The following is a 15,456-nucleotide window of genomic DNA, read 5'->3' as shown; positions in this document are numbered from 1 at the left end:
AGTGGTAAACAACCGCAAATACCCTTCATTATTGAGCCTTGCCTTGAGCCCTTCCTGCTACAACACCATCAACTCTATCTAGTCACCAGTTATGTGTTTGGTCTTATATAGTGAGTGTTTATAGCTAACTTTATCAGGACAATCCAGATGTCCTTTATCTGTGAGTAGTTTGAGGGGTCAGAAATGCGAGGCGGACAACTTGGTAAAGGTGTTTTCATGAATAGCCATTTTATTAACAAAAGAGTGTGACAAATGTCTCATTATCCCTAACCTAAAGAGGATTTCCCTGCCTGTCAAAATGAAACTAAAGGAAAACACTCTAGTAAAAGGAATCTGTCGCTCCCACTTATAAAGGTTACATCTGGCAATTCAAGTTTAACAGAAACAACAGTTCTACACAACATGCCGGATTCCAAGGTATCTGTGTAGCTTGGGTTGGATCCCCTAACTCCGGTTCAAAGCAGGATTTCCAATCAAAGTTCCATAGAATAAAGTTCCTTTAACCTCATGAGTGCCAAGGACGAGATAGCTCGTCCTTTCAGGCACTTTGTTTTGTGCGATCCCTGCAAAGCCGGGATCGCACAACACTGTAATCCAACCCCCGGGCTATGTGAGGGGGAGGTCCCCCCTCACTGCCAGGGGGCTGGATTACCTTCAGTTTCCCGTTGGCGTGCGTAAAGCACGTCGCTGTGAAACTGAAAGTAAAATCACTGCAGCAGCCATTTTCGGCTGCAGCAGTGAAGAAAGAAGGTGAGTGCCCTTCTTTGTCAGCCTCGATCTCCGGCTGTATTTCAAGCCGGAGATTGAGGCGCGTATCGTTGGAAAGGGGAGATTCTCCCCTTTCCAACGATACCCATTGTGTGGCGCCCGATCCGTGAGCAGCAATGTCACAGGATCAATAGAGATCCGTTTGATACGCGGGGGGGCTGCTTACTAGGTAAGCGAACCCCTTCCCCCCCGTGGCCCCAAAGCATGGGGCCACAGCGCTGGAGACCCCTGGGGGCAGATGATCACTGCCCCCAGGGGTGAAAAAGAAAAAAAAGAAAAATAAATAAAAGTCGAGGGAAGGGGGGAGGTGGGAGGGGGTTTTGCCGCCCTGGGGCCCACTAGACCACCAGGGATATAGACAAAAGTGGTGTCCTTGGAAAGGGGAGGTTCTCCCCTTTCCAAGGACACCATCTACATGAGGTTAGCAGAGCGCTCGATCCGTGACCAGCAACCCACTGGACCACCATGGAAACATTTGTGACGTGGGGGGGGCTGCTTCAAGTAAGCAGTCCTCTTCCCACCTCCATCCCCCAAAGCATGGGGGCACATATGTGCACAACCCTGGGGGCAGATGGCTGATCATCTGCCCCCAGGGAAGGGGGGCAAAAAGAAAAAAAATAATAATAAATAGAACAGGGATGGGGGGCCTGTTTTTTTTGCCCCCATGAAATGGTGGTGGCCCTCCCCCTCCCACACCTAGTGGAAAGGGGGGACCACCCCTTGTAGCCCTCCCTGGGGGCAGATTTATGGCCCCAGGCAGGAGTGCATGTGGTGGTCCCCCATCCAATTGGGGGGTGGGGGGAAGGCCTACCAGGAATTAGTGTGCAGGCCCCCCAATGGATGGGGCCTGCAGGTTAGGCCCCCCCTGGGGGCAGATGGCTGATCATCTGCCCCCAGGGAAGGGGGCAAACAAAAAAAAAAGGAAAATAAGAAAAGGGAATTTTGGGTGGGATCGGGGGACACTAGCCACCAGGGATATATTTTACAGAAATGGGGGGTGGCCCTCTCCCCCTCACCCCAAGCGGAAATGGGGGGCACCCCTTGTAGCCCTCCCTGGGGGCAGATATCTGCTCCTAGGAAGGGGCATCTGCCCCCAGGGAGGGCTGAATGAGATGCCCCCCTTGCTTTTGGTGTTGGGGGGGGGGTAGAGGGTCACCCCCCAGTACATTAGAAAATTATCTGGCGGTTTAGGTTGCCCCTCAGCCCACCCTAAAGTGTAGTGTACCTTTTCCATTTTTTTTGTTTGTTTACGAAACTTGCCTTGGCGCAGAGGGGCACATTGATGTGCCAATCGGGCGCCGGGGTGCCCAAACCCTCCTGCCCCACCCACTGTGGGGCCTGTCCCACCATTTTTGGGGGCCCTCTTCTCCCCGCCCCCCAAATGGTGGAGGGGTGTACCTCATGCAGCCGTTTGTAGGAGGCCCAGGGAGGCCTGTATGAGGTGCCCCCGCCACCCATTTGTGGTGAGGGGGGAGAGGGTGCCCAAAAATGGTGGGAGAGGCCCCCCAGTGGGTGGGACAGTAAAGTTTGTGCCCCTTTTAAGCCAAGGCAAGTTTCATAAACAAAGAAAAAAATGGAAAATGGTGGAACGCATTTTAGGGGGGCTGTGGGGCACCCCAAAGGGACGGGGAATTTTCTAATAGGAAGGGGCGTTGACCCCCCCCCCCCCGCAACGGAGTGGGTGCCATGTCATGCAGCCCTCCCTGGGACCAGATATCTGCTCCTAGGAAGGGACGCCTGAGCCCAGGGAGTAGTGCAGGACAGCCCCCCCACTTAGCCCTCCCCGGGAGCAGATACATGAGATGCGCCACCCCTCCAATTGGGGTGGGGGTGGAGAGGTGCTCCTCCCCTTCACAATAGAAAATTAACTGGCGGTGTATGGGGCCCCTCTGCCCCTGCTAAAGGGCAGCCTGCCATTTTGAATTATTTTCTTTGTTTACTATACCTGCCTTGGCGCAGAGGGGCACATCGGTGTGCCAATCTGGTACCGGGATGCCCAAACCTTACTTCCCCACTCACTGGGGGGGCCTGTCCCACCATTTCTGGGGGCCCTCTCCCCCCCACCCCAAATGGAGGGGGTGTACCTCACGCAGCAGTTTGTAGGAGGCCCAGGAATGCTTTTTAGGAGGGGGCTGTGGGGCACCCAAAAGGGACGGGGAATTTCCTAATAGGAAGGGGCGTTGACCCACCCCCCGCAACGGAGTGGGTGCCATGTCATGCAGCCCTGCCTGGGACCAGATATCTGCTCCTAGGAATGGACGCCTGAGCCCAGGGAGGAATGCAGGACAGCACCCTCCCTTATCTGCCCCCGGGGAGGGCTACATGAGATGGGCTGCCCCTCCAATTTGTCCATGTGTGGATTCCTACTGGTGTCCTCTTTTGGGAAATGCATGGGGTTCCCTGTTTTCCTTGCTGGCTTCGACACCCTAGGCCTAAAACTGTAGGTTGCCCACATAAACAAAATGGTCAGTGGCGAAAGGCTTGGGTTTACCAGCGGGTTACCCTTTTCCTTTTGCACTCCCCGGTAGGTGCACCCACACATGTGAGGTACCGTTTTCATCGGGACACGTATGGGGACGCTGGCAGGTAGGCCATGTGTTGTTAGAGGTGTGTTTCGGTGGGTGGCCAGAGCGAAATATCTGAGAATTGTCTTCATTTCCAGCCAATTTCAGAGACATTTCCCTGTGTCCACACACTGAAACACATTGCCAACAACAGATGTCATACCTTCTGTGCGTAAAATGCGTTTATTTTTTCCCCACATTTCGGATTTTGCGGGGGTGTCTGGGTAATACATTCTGGGCCGATTTGCGCAAATCATACCTCTTCGGATTGCCATGGGTGTCCTCATTTCGGAAATGCATGGGGTTCACTGTTTTCCTCGGTGGTTTGGACACCCGAGGCCCATATCTGTATGTTGTGCTTGTCTGGAGAACGTGTCAAATTCAGGTGTCGAAACAGACTTGGGGTTACTTGTGTTTTTAGGCTTTCCCCTTGGCGCCCAGGTAGGTGCACCCACTCATGTGAGGTACCGTTTTCATCGGGACACCTATGGGAACGCAGGAAGTTATAACATTTTTGTGTTTGTGTGGTTTTCAGAACGTTTTGACCCATTTGCTGGTGCCCTTTGTCACACAGCCCTTTCATTTCCCAAATATGACCTACATTTAGTCGCTGCTTTAGGCATCATACACTTTTGTAACCTTCACAAGTCACCTACCCTTGAAAAGGTCTGCCTGTGCTCTTTCAAAAAATGGATGCTTGCCGTTCCTCACCACATTGGTTTTCCCGATTTACACATGCTAAGTGCATCTGTTCAGGCCGCGAGCATAAAACTTCTGTGTACCATGGCTCAGTGTTTGGTTTGTGGTATTGCTTGTTTTGTAAAACACTACCAAAAATGTGTGCTTTCCTAACTGCAAGAGTCGGGGGGAGTGTAGCGGAGCATTGCTTTTCTCAAAATTCATAGAAGCCATTGCCGTACCAAGCCAACCATGTCCAACACATACCTTTTTTTTCCGGTCATTTTCCCGCTTTTCCCCCCATCTATGGCATTTTCCCCTACCTAGTTATTGCCTGACCTACGCAAATCACCCCTTCCTAAACTTGGAATTTTGTCTACATTTCAGAAATGTATGCCTTTCTGTCCTCCAATTTGGCTTTCCTACCCTTTTCTTCCATTCCGTCCATGCATGTCCAATTGTCAAAAATGGCCCAAAAATCGCCTACCTCTCACAAAACAGTTGATAACCACTTCAAAATATTTTCTTTTCGTTTCCACTCAACCTGTTCTTGAAAGCGAGGAAATTGGGGAACTCAGCATAGCAAACCATTTGTTCCTAGCTCTTACAAGGAAAAAAACACAGGCTTCTTTGTACATCATTTTATTGGCATTTTTTTGAAAAAACCCAAAATGTTCGCCCTTTTTGCTTATTTTCTCTCACGCCCTTACAGCAACCTAGGATTTCTGGGTGGCGTTACGACTGCCTACATGTAGGAAAAAAGGAGCCAAATTTGGCTGTGATATGTCATGTAACAAAAAAGTTACAAGGATTTGAATGGCCACATACCGAAATCACCAAAAAAGGCCTTGGCACGGGGGAAAAACCCATGGCAGTTAAAAGGTTAATATAGCTAAGGTCTATTTACAAAGTCCTTTGTACTCCAAAAGTCTTTTACTTGGCATTTGACAAAGTTCCACAAGTCTTTATCTTCAAACTGCAATATCTTAATGTCACTTCTTCTTTTCCAAGAAGAAGTGGCATTCAGAATGGCTTTCACCACAGTTCATCAAACACAACAGCGGCTTTGCCACTTTCTTTCCTTCAGAATCTTTAACCACGAGGCAGTACTTCAAAATCTTCTTCCTGGTTCACTAACCTGCCAGGACTACCACGAACAAACAGTCTCTTTCCTGCAATACTCGCCTACCAGGACAAAAACTCCTAACACTATTACAAGTACTCTGTTGTAAAGGCTTTCTTCACACTCTTAGAAATGTTCTTGACTTTCAACAACATCAAGATTTACAATTTCTTCTATGAGGACACAATACGGATAGGTGCTGTTTGTTCTACTGATTTGTTTGCCATAGGCAATATAGGTTATATTCCTCTCCTCCTTGATACTTCTTACAAGGAAAGCTTCTCTCCTGCCACTCTATTTCTTAACTCCACATCAAATAGCTGTTGACATCTCTTTATCACATTTGCCTTTCCGTGGCATAGGCAATGTATGCTGGTGTAAGGCATAACTATTGCCTCTTCCTCACTGTGGAAATAATAGTTGTAATTTCTCTGCAATATTGTTATCTTGTTATTTTGCCTATGAGAGGGCTACAGGTGTTCTGAAGTATTGCACCCTCTTTACTTTGGCAAGTGAATATATTGCCCATGTAACTTCCTTACATTAGTTCCGCATTGAAAACATTATTCAATGGGCATTGTTCGACTACGGAGCGTTCCGGGATTTCATATTATAGGCAAAATCACTGGCTTCTCTACACATGTCCTCTCGAACCGCTGCCACTGCTGCTTCTGCTCTCTCCTAAACATCGACTGCTTCGGCCGCATTCCCGTAGGCCGAGCCACATGGGAAAGGAGCCTGCCTTGTTCCTCCTGCCCTCCGGTGCTATATAAAGAGAGCTTCTCTCTCTCATGGGACAGCTTGTCAGTTTACTGCTTCCCGCTGCATGACCTCTGCAGTTCAGGTTTTCTACATCGAAGACCCTCCCAGGACCGAACTCTGCATCAAAGATAGCGGCGGCTCCGACGTCTTCATTCTTCTGGTTCTGCTGCTGCAACTGTGGCCAGCAACTTCTACTACTGCTCCACCTTCTTGTTATAATGGCCTGCACCTGAGGGGGGCCTATATATTTCAAGGTACCGTGTAGATCATTAGAACCACTAGACTGCACATTGCAGTTTTGGGTCTCTTAGTCCCTCTTCCTCGTCCCAGTACTTGGGGCATTGTGGGACTTGAAGTCCCCAATGTTGTGGTTACTTTTTACAATATGAATACAGCCTTCAACATTATTTAATTCACTCTGTGTATAGAATACACCATTAGTGAAGGATTTTGGTTAATGGCTGGTTTCGACTTGAGGAGGAATTACATTGATCAGAAGACAAGATGTTAATGCTCCAAATCCCATGCTGATCACAATAGTTTTCAATACCAGCAAGGTGTGTGGTTTTGAGAAGGGAAGCCTTACTCTGACAGCAAGCCATTAAATATTCTGGCATCATGGAAAGCTCTCCCTCTGAAGAGGATAATACTGCATCTCTCCTAGCGGAGCCCTCCTATTCCCTTGGGGCTCTTCCCCTCCCAGGTGAGGCTTGACAGGCCCAGGCAACTAGTCCAAATCCGTAGGCAATTTTAGAAAGTCAGTAGTGTTTTCTAGAAGTGTGACAGGGTATCTGTGTTCTCATCTCCCCTTACCTCCCGAGACATCATAGATCATAGTATCACTCACAAGCATTATATATGCTTGGATGAGCAAATTATGGTTTTGGGGTTTGTCTGCCCCCCTTTTTCGTGTTACTGTATAGTGCTTGGGCATAACCTGGAATAATTTTTGCTGCTAAGCAAGCCACACCCCTCGTGTATTTTTCAGTTCCTTGTCTTCGTCACAGTACTTGAGTGATACTTGGGGGGTGGGGGGGTGGGGGGGGGAATTGGGGAGTCATTAACAAGGAAGGGGGGATACCATGTTTCTAGTCTAGAGTTGTCCTTAGGATAGGAAAGTGGTATTGGTGTTAACTTTCTTTTCCCCTTTTCAATGTTAGGGTATGGTGTGTCCAATCTTTTCTTTCTCATTTTATCACGATGATGATAACAAGAGGTTGGTGGTTTTGGTTCTTTCACTCTGGTACCCTCAGTAAATGAGGTTAACAGGGAAGGAAAAGATTGGGTCTCGCATTATGAGAGGAACGGTGGGTAAGTCAGTGTCGTAGTTGAAAAAATGACTTGCTGCCCTTGAGATTTTATATTCCCTTACTTTCCTGTGAGGATGAATATTTGTTGAAGGTTTTGGGATAAGGCAGGGCATGCACGGCAATACCCAACGACATTAGAGGGAGGGTAAGATAGGCCAGGGTTAGAAAATTGGGGAGACCATGTCTCGCCCTTGGGCCCTCCTTTCCCAATCCCTGATGAGCCTCTACCCAGGTGATTCTCCCTTGCATGTCTGCCCCCAGGGTTGGAATCCAAAAGCAATGGCCCGCCCCTGGCCGCTTGCTTAGAAGAACCCTGAGGAGTAGACCGGGAAAGTCCCATAGGTTTTTCACAATCCCCACATCTTAACGGACAATGTCCCAGGCTGCCACAATATGGCCTATGTAGTCTGCAGCTCTGACTTTACACAAACGTAATTAACTTGGTCCAACAGGCTTGACACCTGCCAGGACACCACCATGCCAGAATGAGCCCTGAAACTGCTTGTTTTTTTTTTAATGTTTATTTCCATTTCTTCCTGGAAGTTTCCAAAAATGTGCTCTTTCATGAAGACAGTTTTTCCCATCTCTGTTTTCCCAATGTCCTTCCGGTCACAAACATTGTTTTCTGGAAGAACAAAAACATGCTTTCGCTTTTATTTTATGCCTTTGCATACCAATAACTTTGCGCACTCATCACTCAAGTTGTATTGCTAATCAAGAAATGCAATTCGTAAAATGTCATTCTTTTTTTAAAGCCATTGCTCTTGTATATTCCCAATCTACTTCACCTTCAATTATTCTTTGGAAACGTATCTTCCCAGAAGGTAGTGGTTGGTTTTCATGTGTAATCTCTTCTGATCACGGAACACAGTGGCCCTTTGTCTACAACCGGTCACCTCTGCACTCTGTACTGTGGACTGTGAGCAACCTGAGGGTATTCTCACTCTTACTCCCCTTGGATCTGCTGCATAGGTGGCCGGGGAAAGGCCAATGCACTTGGATCCTGACCCTGGTGGGGGGGGGGAGGGGAAGCAAGGGAGGATCACATGGGTAGAGGGTCCTTGGGGATTGGGAGTGAGATATACTCCGGCGAGACGCCATATTTCCCAATTCCCTTCCAAGAAGAATCCTCCATTCCTGGGGCAGTTATGGGGTCTCAGTGACCAGAAAAAGGAAATGAAATACCATCAGTCCAGACGTATCAGAAAGAGGGCAAAAACTGTTAAATATAAGATGGGAGCGACATGGTATCCCCCTTTTCCTGTTGACGACCAACCTGACCCTCCCCCAACCTTTATGGGCTATTATAAGCCAGTTCCCCTCAATCTTTCACATATAACGCTTGACAGTACTGGGACGAAGAACAGACCACTAAGCAGTAACAATTATACCTTATCACCACTTTGGTACTGGAACGAAGAAACTGCCTGCCAGGAGTTGTGAGGGTCAGGCATGTCCCTTTAATTGTGGTCAGGCAGGGTAAGTGGACAAACACATCTGCAGCCTGTCAAGGGGATGCATGTGTATAAAAGGAAATCGGCCAGACAGGAGAGAGAGTGCGAAAGGGGAACCAGCAGGCGACCCTTAAGAGAAGGCAGCTGTGATGGGACCGGAGACGGAGTCAGGACACCAGCAATCACCCCGAAGGACTTGTGGGATCCGAAGAGAGTGGGCTGTATGTTTTCCCCAAGTCTCGGAGCCTCCCTCTCCAAGTGCGAGCAGCAGGAGCTTCTGAGGAGGAGCCTGGTGTTGTGAGGACACCACTGGCGTTAAGGAAACATCCTTGGAGCTGGCGTGCAGAGAGAAGCACACAACAGGCAAGCGGGGCTCGCGCCGGCTGGTTTCCCAGACTTCAAGAAGCCAGAGGAAGTCACTGGAACCATCGGGAGGACTTGTGAAAGACCGGTGAGTGTCGGGAGGGAATTTAGGCAGCGGGGCACTCCTGAAAGACTGCAAGTGAATAGCGGTCCGTGTATTGAATACCAAACTAAATGAACACTTAACCACGGAGCATTAATCACGGAGCAAAGGAGTGCATATAAAACATGTTGAATACCGAACTACATGACAACTTAACCTTGAAGCGAATATTAATACCAAACTAAATGTGATCTTACAAATTACACAACACCAATGCACATTTAATATTGAACTGAAAAAAGTAAACAGTGCTAAATGTATATTACACAAGGATTTAACTTAAAACCTGAAGTTAAATACATCAAGGCTAAAGAGAGCCATACAGTGAAGAGTAATTGCAGTGCTTGGCGGGAGGTGTGCAACACGTGGTGGTAGGATCACAAAGCTAATAAGGAGCCAACAATGGGCAGTACTATACATAAAGCCAAGAGGCTGACCAAAGGAACTAAGTGAAGGCGACTTGGTGCACAGGAAGTGCCAAGGAACCTGTGCATGTGCTGATGATTCCCAGGGACCTGGTTGCATGACCTGTAATGGGTGGACCGTGTGGTCTACAAAACCCTGATGGGTGGAATGTACAGATACAGAGTAACCGCCTGATGAAGCTGCTGCATATGAACTGGCGAAGCCAGCCAGAAGGAGGGCTAGGTTGACCTAGGGTTTTGTTAAGACCCTTTGGAAAGACGGCAACGAGTATAAGTGGCTGAGTTGAAGTCTTGGGGAAGGGAACCCTGAGACTTAAAGGGGCCACACTTGTCTTGAGAACGGGGTCTCAAAACCCCTTTTGTTTTGAACTGTGTTACTTTGACCTGTGTTGCTTGGGGAAGGGAATCCCAAGAAGTTATTTTTGAATTACTACACCTTGAATTGGAGGAAGGTAATCGTGACCCTTTTTCATGGAACTTTATTGTGCTTGGGGGAAGGGGGAACTGGAAGTAAGCTGTGAACTGGAAGAAACTCAGAACATTTGAGTTTAACAGTATTTATTTTGACTTTGACATCCCTGCACCTTTTAGTTGTAGTTGTGGGGGCCAGGATAGGTTTTGGACACAGACTTTTCCGCTGAATCTTTGACTCAGACTTTCCTTCGTTTGGTTCAGGTAGGGAAATCCCACATTAGGATAGGGCAAGTTAGGCCTTTAACCCTCCTGTCATTTATGTTTATAAATATATTTTGTTTGAACTTTAAATCTGTTGTCTTGCTTCATGATGTCTTCACAGAACGCAGTCTCTTTCAAATTCACTGAACCTTTTTGGGATTTGGCTTTAATTACCAGAGCATAGATAGTATCACTATGTTCAGCCTATTTCTCTTTCACTGGACTCTTTGGACTATAGGGACTCTTCCATTCGCAGAATACTCCAATTCCCAGAGTTCAGCACTCCCTTATATGCCATGTCTTTGTTACTACCAGTCTGCTTTGGGGCTTGGCCCGCATTTCCTAGCATGCATACTCGGGGCTTGCCAGATCTACTAGCTCACTCCCATTGGCCAGGGGAATTTATGAAGGGCGAGTATCATTTGCATGGTACTCGACCTTGCTGGCGTGTATGCGCAAGTTTGAAATTTTTATTTGACATTTACTGCAAACAAACTTTGCTTGCAGTAAATGGCAAAGAAAGGTTTCACTGTGCATGGCTGGCCTATGGGCCACAGCATTGCACCAAATATTAAGTGTGCTCATGATAACGTGCACCATTTTACACAGGGTACTGGAAAATATTTTGTCACCCTTCACCATAGGGTCAGTGCATTCCTCTTAAGTCGAGTGTGCAAACGAAGGAACAGGCCCTGCGGCTCGAGTGGGATTTTTGAGAATTTGCAAGGCGTGAGGTTATTCTTACTTGATTTGCTTAGTTCCCAATACTTTCACTTATGTAAATCAACCATTCAACTCCTGGGGTCCCTGGTATTGTGGCATACGACGCCTCTTCAGATTCTGTCTCTACAATCTCGTGTTGCGCCTCCTTAGCCTGTGCCTCTGTCCGATTCCTAGCAGCTGCTCACGCTTGCGGCCTCCAGCACTGTTATCCACTGGAGTTGTAGGCTCCTGGTCCTCGAGGCATCTGCCCTGGCGCCTTGGCCTTGCATCAGGTCTCCCAGCTGATGACCAGGGTACTTGATGCTTGCGTCTCGCAGCATCTCGCTGGAATTGCAAGCCGAAGGACAGGCTCCTCTGCCTTGGCCCCCCACCAGAGGGGCAGACTCGTCTCCTTTGCTTGTAAACCTCACGGCTTGTTCTGCTTCCACTCTCATTCCTTCGCTGTCCTTTCTGAGCCATGCACCACACGCCTTGGCGGTGAAACTATCGACCTAGAAAACATTCTTAGTCGTCTTCCTCATGTGCTCAGAAACCTTATCAAAAGCTGGAGGACTTGTCATAGTAAATGGCCTGCAAAATAGCGCAGTAAGTTTAGCGCTTACCTCGCACATCTCTGTCCAGCCTGCAGGACACAGGCTCAAAGTCTGGCAGAATCGACTCCCCTTTTTATCCTCTCAATGTAGATATAGTGGATACCAGCGGTTGAGTACTGGTAGCACAAAATATAAAAGTGCCTGGAAGAAGGATGAATCGACATGAAATGCTGCATATAAAAATGGTACATTATCATTTTCAACAGTGTAAAATTACAATAGGCTTTCCAGTTTTTTTGTATTAATTTTTTTTTTTGACCTTGAATGACAAACTAGACCGGGCTAATGTCCGAGATTGCGAAAAAGGTAGCAGGCGCCCCTCTCCAGAAGGAACATGGCATGATAACCTGTTCTGAGATGAGTTTGCAGCACACGCTTTTTGCTCACTGTATCTTTCACAGATGGGAAATAGCCATTTGCAGATCAGTCTTTGTCCCGCCCACATGGGCAGTCCAGCACCGAAATGCCATGGCAAGTCCTCTCTGAACAAGAGTACCAACAGCAGCCCAAATGCCTGAGATTGTCCTGATAGAGGCTCCGTAGAGCTTTGCAAGGTCAGGTGTGACCCGTATGGCACCCATTACGTGTGTTGTGTGAAGCCCTTGCCCAACGCTCATAGAAGCCATTAGAAGATGATGGATAAAGCTATAGCGCAGACTGACTAGCATATGGATCTAAGACATGAGGTGACGTACTTGGCAGAATATGGGGTGTCGGGTGCAGATTATTGAGTTTGACATGGGGGCGATTTGTTAAGTACTAGACAGTGCAGCATAAACCTGGAGCCACATATTTACTGTAGACCCATTTACAGCTTTAGGCCCACTGACCTCCCAGTAAAGATTCACAGTGCTGAAGCCGGGCCTAGAACCCTGGCCTCCAGGTTCCAAGGTCAGCAACGTAGCCACTGGGGATTAGAGCCCAAGTCTCGAGGTTCCAACGTCGGCAACGTAGCCACTGGGGATTAGAGCCCAAGTCTCGAGGTTCCAAGGTCAGCAACATAGCCACTGGGGATTAGAACCCTGGCCTCCAGGTTCCAAGGTCAGCAACATAGCCACTGGGGATTAGAGCCCAAGTCTCGAGGTTCCAAGGTCAGCAACATAGCCACTGGGGATTAGAGCCCAAGTCTCGAGGTTCCAAGGTCAGCAACATAGCCACTGGGGATTAGAACCCTGGCCTCCAGGTTCCAAGGTCAGCAACATAGCCACTGGGGATTAGAACCCAAGTCTCGAGGTTCCAAGGTCAGCAATGTAGCCACTGGGGATTAGAGCCCAAGTCTCTAGGTTCCAACGTCGGCAACGTAGCCACTGGGGATTAGAACCCAAGTCTCGAGGTTTTACGGTCAACAACTTGGCCACTGGTGATTAGAACCCTGGCCTCCAGGTTCCAAGGTCAGCAACGTAGCCACTGGGGATTAGAGCCCAAGTCTCGAGGTTCCAACGTCGGCAACGTAGCCACTGGGGATTAGAACCCTGGCCTCTAGGTTCCAAGGTCAGCGGTGTAGCTACTTGGGATTAGAACCCAAGTCTCGAGGTTCCAAGGTCAGCGGTGTAGCCACTGGGGATTAGAACCCAAGTCTCGAGGTTCCAAGGTCAGCGGTGTAGCCACTGGGGATTAGTACCCAAGTCTCTGCATGGGTACCAAGGTCAGCAATATAGCCCTGGGGTTTAAACCAGGTCCCCGATTCAAAAGTCAGGAACGTAGTCCCTGGGGGGGCGTGTGGTGGGTCTCTGGATTGCAAAGTCAGCAGCCTTAGTCGCTGGATCCCACCTTCTTCCATTGGCAGAGGCCAGCTTTCTGGAGGTCGCCTGTCCCCCACCTGCCACGCACTCCATCTGGCGAAGGCCTGCGTGGAGCCCGCGGCTTATCCGTTACTGGCGCTCATAGTACAACGCACAATGGCAGCTGATCTCGAGACCCGGATTACTGGTAATCTTGAAGGAAGCCTTTGTTCTTCTCGTTAGTACGGACATGGCTTAATCTATAGTTAAAATCGCAGGAAAGCGGCTTCGGCGTTACACAATGCACCTTTTAAAAGGCAGAAAAGCCGCCTCAGTGACGCTCGTGTTTCCCGCCAAAGTTTCAATAAGCCAAGAGACCTGTTCAGGGCCCCCATGCAGCATGGCGGCGCTGCAAACTTTGGGTGTCTGGATGTCTTGCAGCCACACCCTCTGTGAGGAGCGGCCTTTTCGGAAATTTAGGTCCAACTATTTCAATCTGCTGAAGGCTGCCGATGACTAGTTGCTCCCTGGCTCTTAATAAACTCATGATCCCGCCTACTGTGTATATATTTACTCGCCATCCTGCGGCCCATGTGTACATCCCCCCCCCCCCCCCCTTCTGGCTAGTGATTTGACGCCCTAGGCTGGTGCTTGGATATATTTTGCTTTGCGTGTAATCCGTAATGAATGTTGCCTACCTGCATTTATTCTGTTGTGTATGTAATCTGGAACCCTGTAACCTAAAGCCTCGCATACGCCTGGCTACCTCCGGGTTTGGTGCGCTTTATAAGAGAATAAAACAAACTGTCCTGGCATAGTCAACGGCGAGGGAATCGAGGGAGTTGTAGTCCGAAATACAACAAACCCAGTCCTGACTGGTGCTATATGAGGCCTGCGCCATCTGATAGATTCCCTACAGCAGGCTGGGGGGTGGGGGGGATCTCAACCTATGGAAATGCTACTATAGAAACTGTAATCTGCCGCTCGGGGCAGGCTCGGCCGCTCGGGACAGGCTCGGCCGTGTGGGGGTCCAAAATACTGCCCACGCCTCCTTGAAGCGACTTCTGATGCCATGGACCATACTGCTCTTTCCCAGTAGTTATCTGCCATGGTTAGGACAACACTAGTCCGCTTTAAAGGTACCATGTAATATAGAGAATACATTGATTTGTGCAGCATATTATATTGAAGTATTGTCATTAGTGATTTAAAAAATACATAACAATCATGGATATTCAAAAGAATTAAGGATATTCTATTTGAATGTTTATTTCAATACATCTTGAATTGTGTTTTATTTTATACATAACACAGCTTTCAAAGAAGAGTATTCTCCCTTTCAAGGCGAGTAACATACGACGGCGTCTGTTGCCCCCCCCCCCCACCCCTGTAGCTACAGGGGCTGTTGCCTCTTAAGGGGTCCTTGCCGACTTGGAATTCTTAGGGTGCTCCGAAACACAGTTATGACAAGCAACTACTGAACGCTCGAGAGAGGGCACACTGGAGTCCTCCCAGCCTCCCCCCAACGGGCTCCCTGCCGGAGGAGGCTGTGGCGTAGAGCAGCCCAGCAGAGCGTCGTGCTGGGCTGCAACGTTATGAGTGTGTTTATCTGCAGAACCCCACGCTGCCCCGTCTCTACCCGGGTTCGAGAAACCCACACCTAAGCCGTGCAAAGCTCTCTGTTCAGTCGCCAGCAGGGCTGATTTGGCTGTGCTGCTTTACTCCCATTTCAGACGTGTTCTGCATGTTGTTTTGGCACAGGCCTGGGTCTGCCATATGTGCTCCCACTCAGAAGGTTGCGGGCTCAGGGTTCTGTGCATGGCAGTTTGAGGGTGCTGAAGGACCCCCGAAGCATCTCGTTATCTCCCTTGAAGAAAACTCGCCCGAGTCCACGCGAGTGCCCTTTACCACACACTGCTTGTGTGGCACAGCACACCTGTGCCAAAGAATGACTACAAGCAGGGGCTGTTGCACAGGCTGCTTTGCAGTGTGACTGGATCTTTAAAGTCCTAGGAGAGCGTGCAGAGATCTCGGGCTGCCCCTTGTCAGGTGTCACTATTCAGCTAGCACTGGATTTCAAGCGCACGCTGCTTGGCATTGTGGCACTCGCAGTCTTCCTTTCGCACTGGAGAGGCATTTCGGGGGTTCAGAGTGATATAGCCAGGGCTTGCAGACGATCGGTGTGGATCGTCAA

At 48.9% G+C, this 15,456-nt stretch overlaps 1 protein-coding gene across 1 annotated transcript in view; it reads left to right on the top strand.

The window, feature by feature from the left end:
• Positions 1–15,456, top strand: part of LOC138447824 (TLC domain-containing protein 4-A-like) — a 332,257-nt gene that overhangs the window by 126,371 nt on the left and 190,430 nt on the right. The gene's annotated exons all lie outside the window — the stretch shown is intronic.

The sequence above is a fragment of the Ambystoma mexicanum genome, chromosome 3q, assembly GCF_040938575.1.
Source record: "Ambystoma mexicanum isolate Mex_15411 chromosome 3q, UKY_AmexF1_1, whole genome shotgun sequence".
Classification (NCBI taxonomy): Eukaryota; Metazoa; Chordata; class Amphibia; order Caudata; family Ambystomatidae; genus Ambystoma; species Ambystoma mexicanum.
Note: the sequence above shows the minus strand (reverse complement) of the source record. Positions and strands in the feature narration are given on the sequence as shown.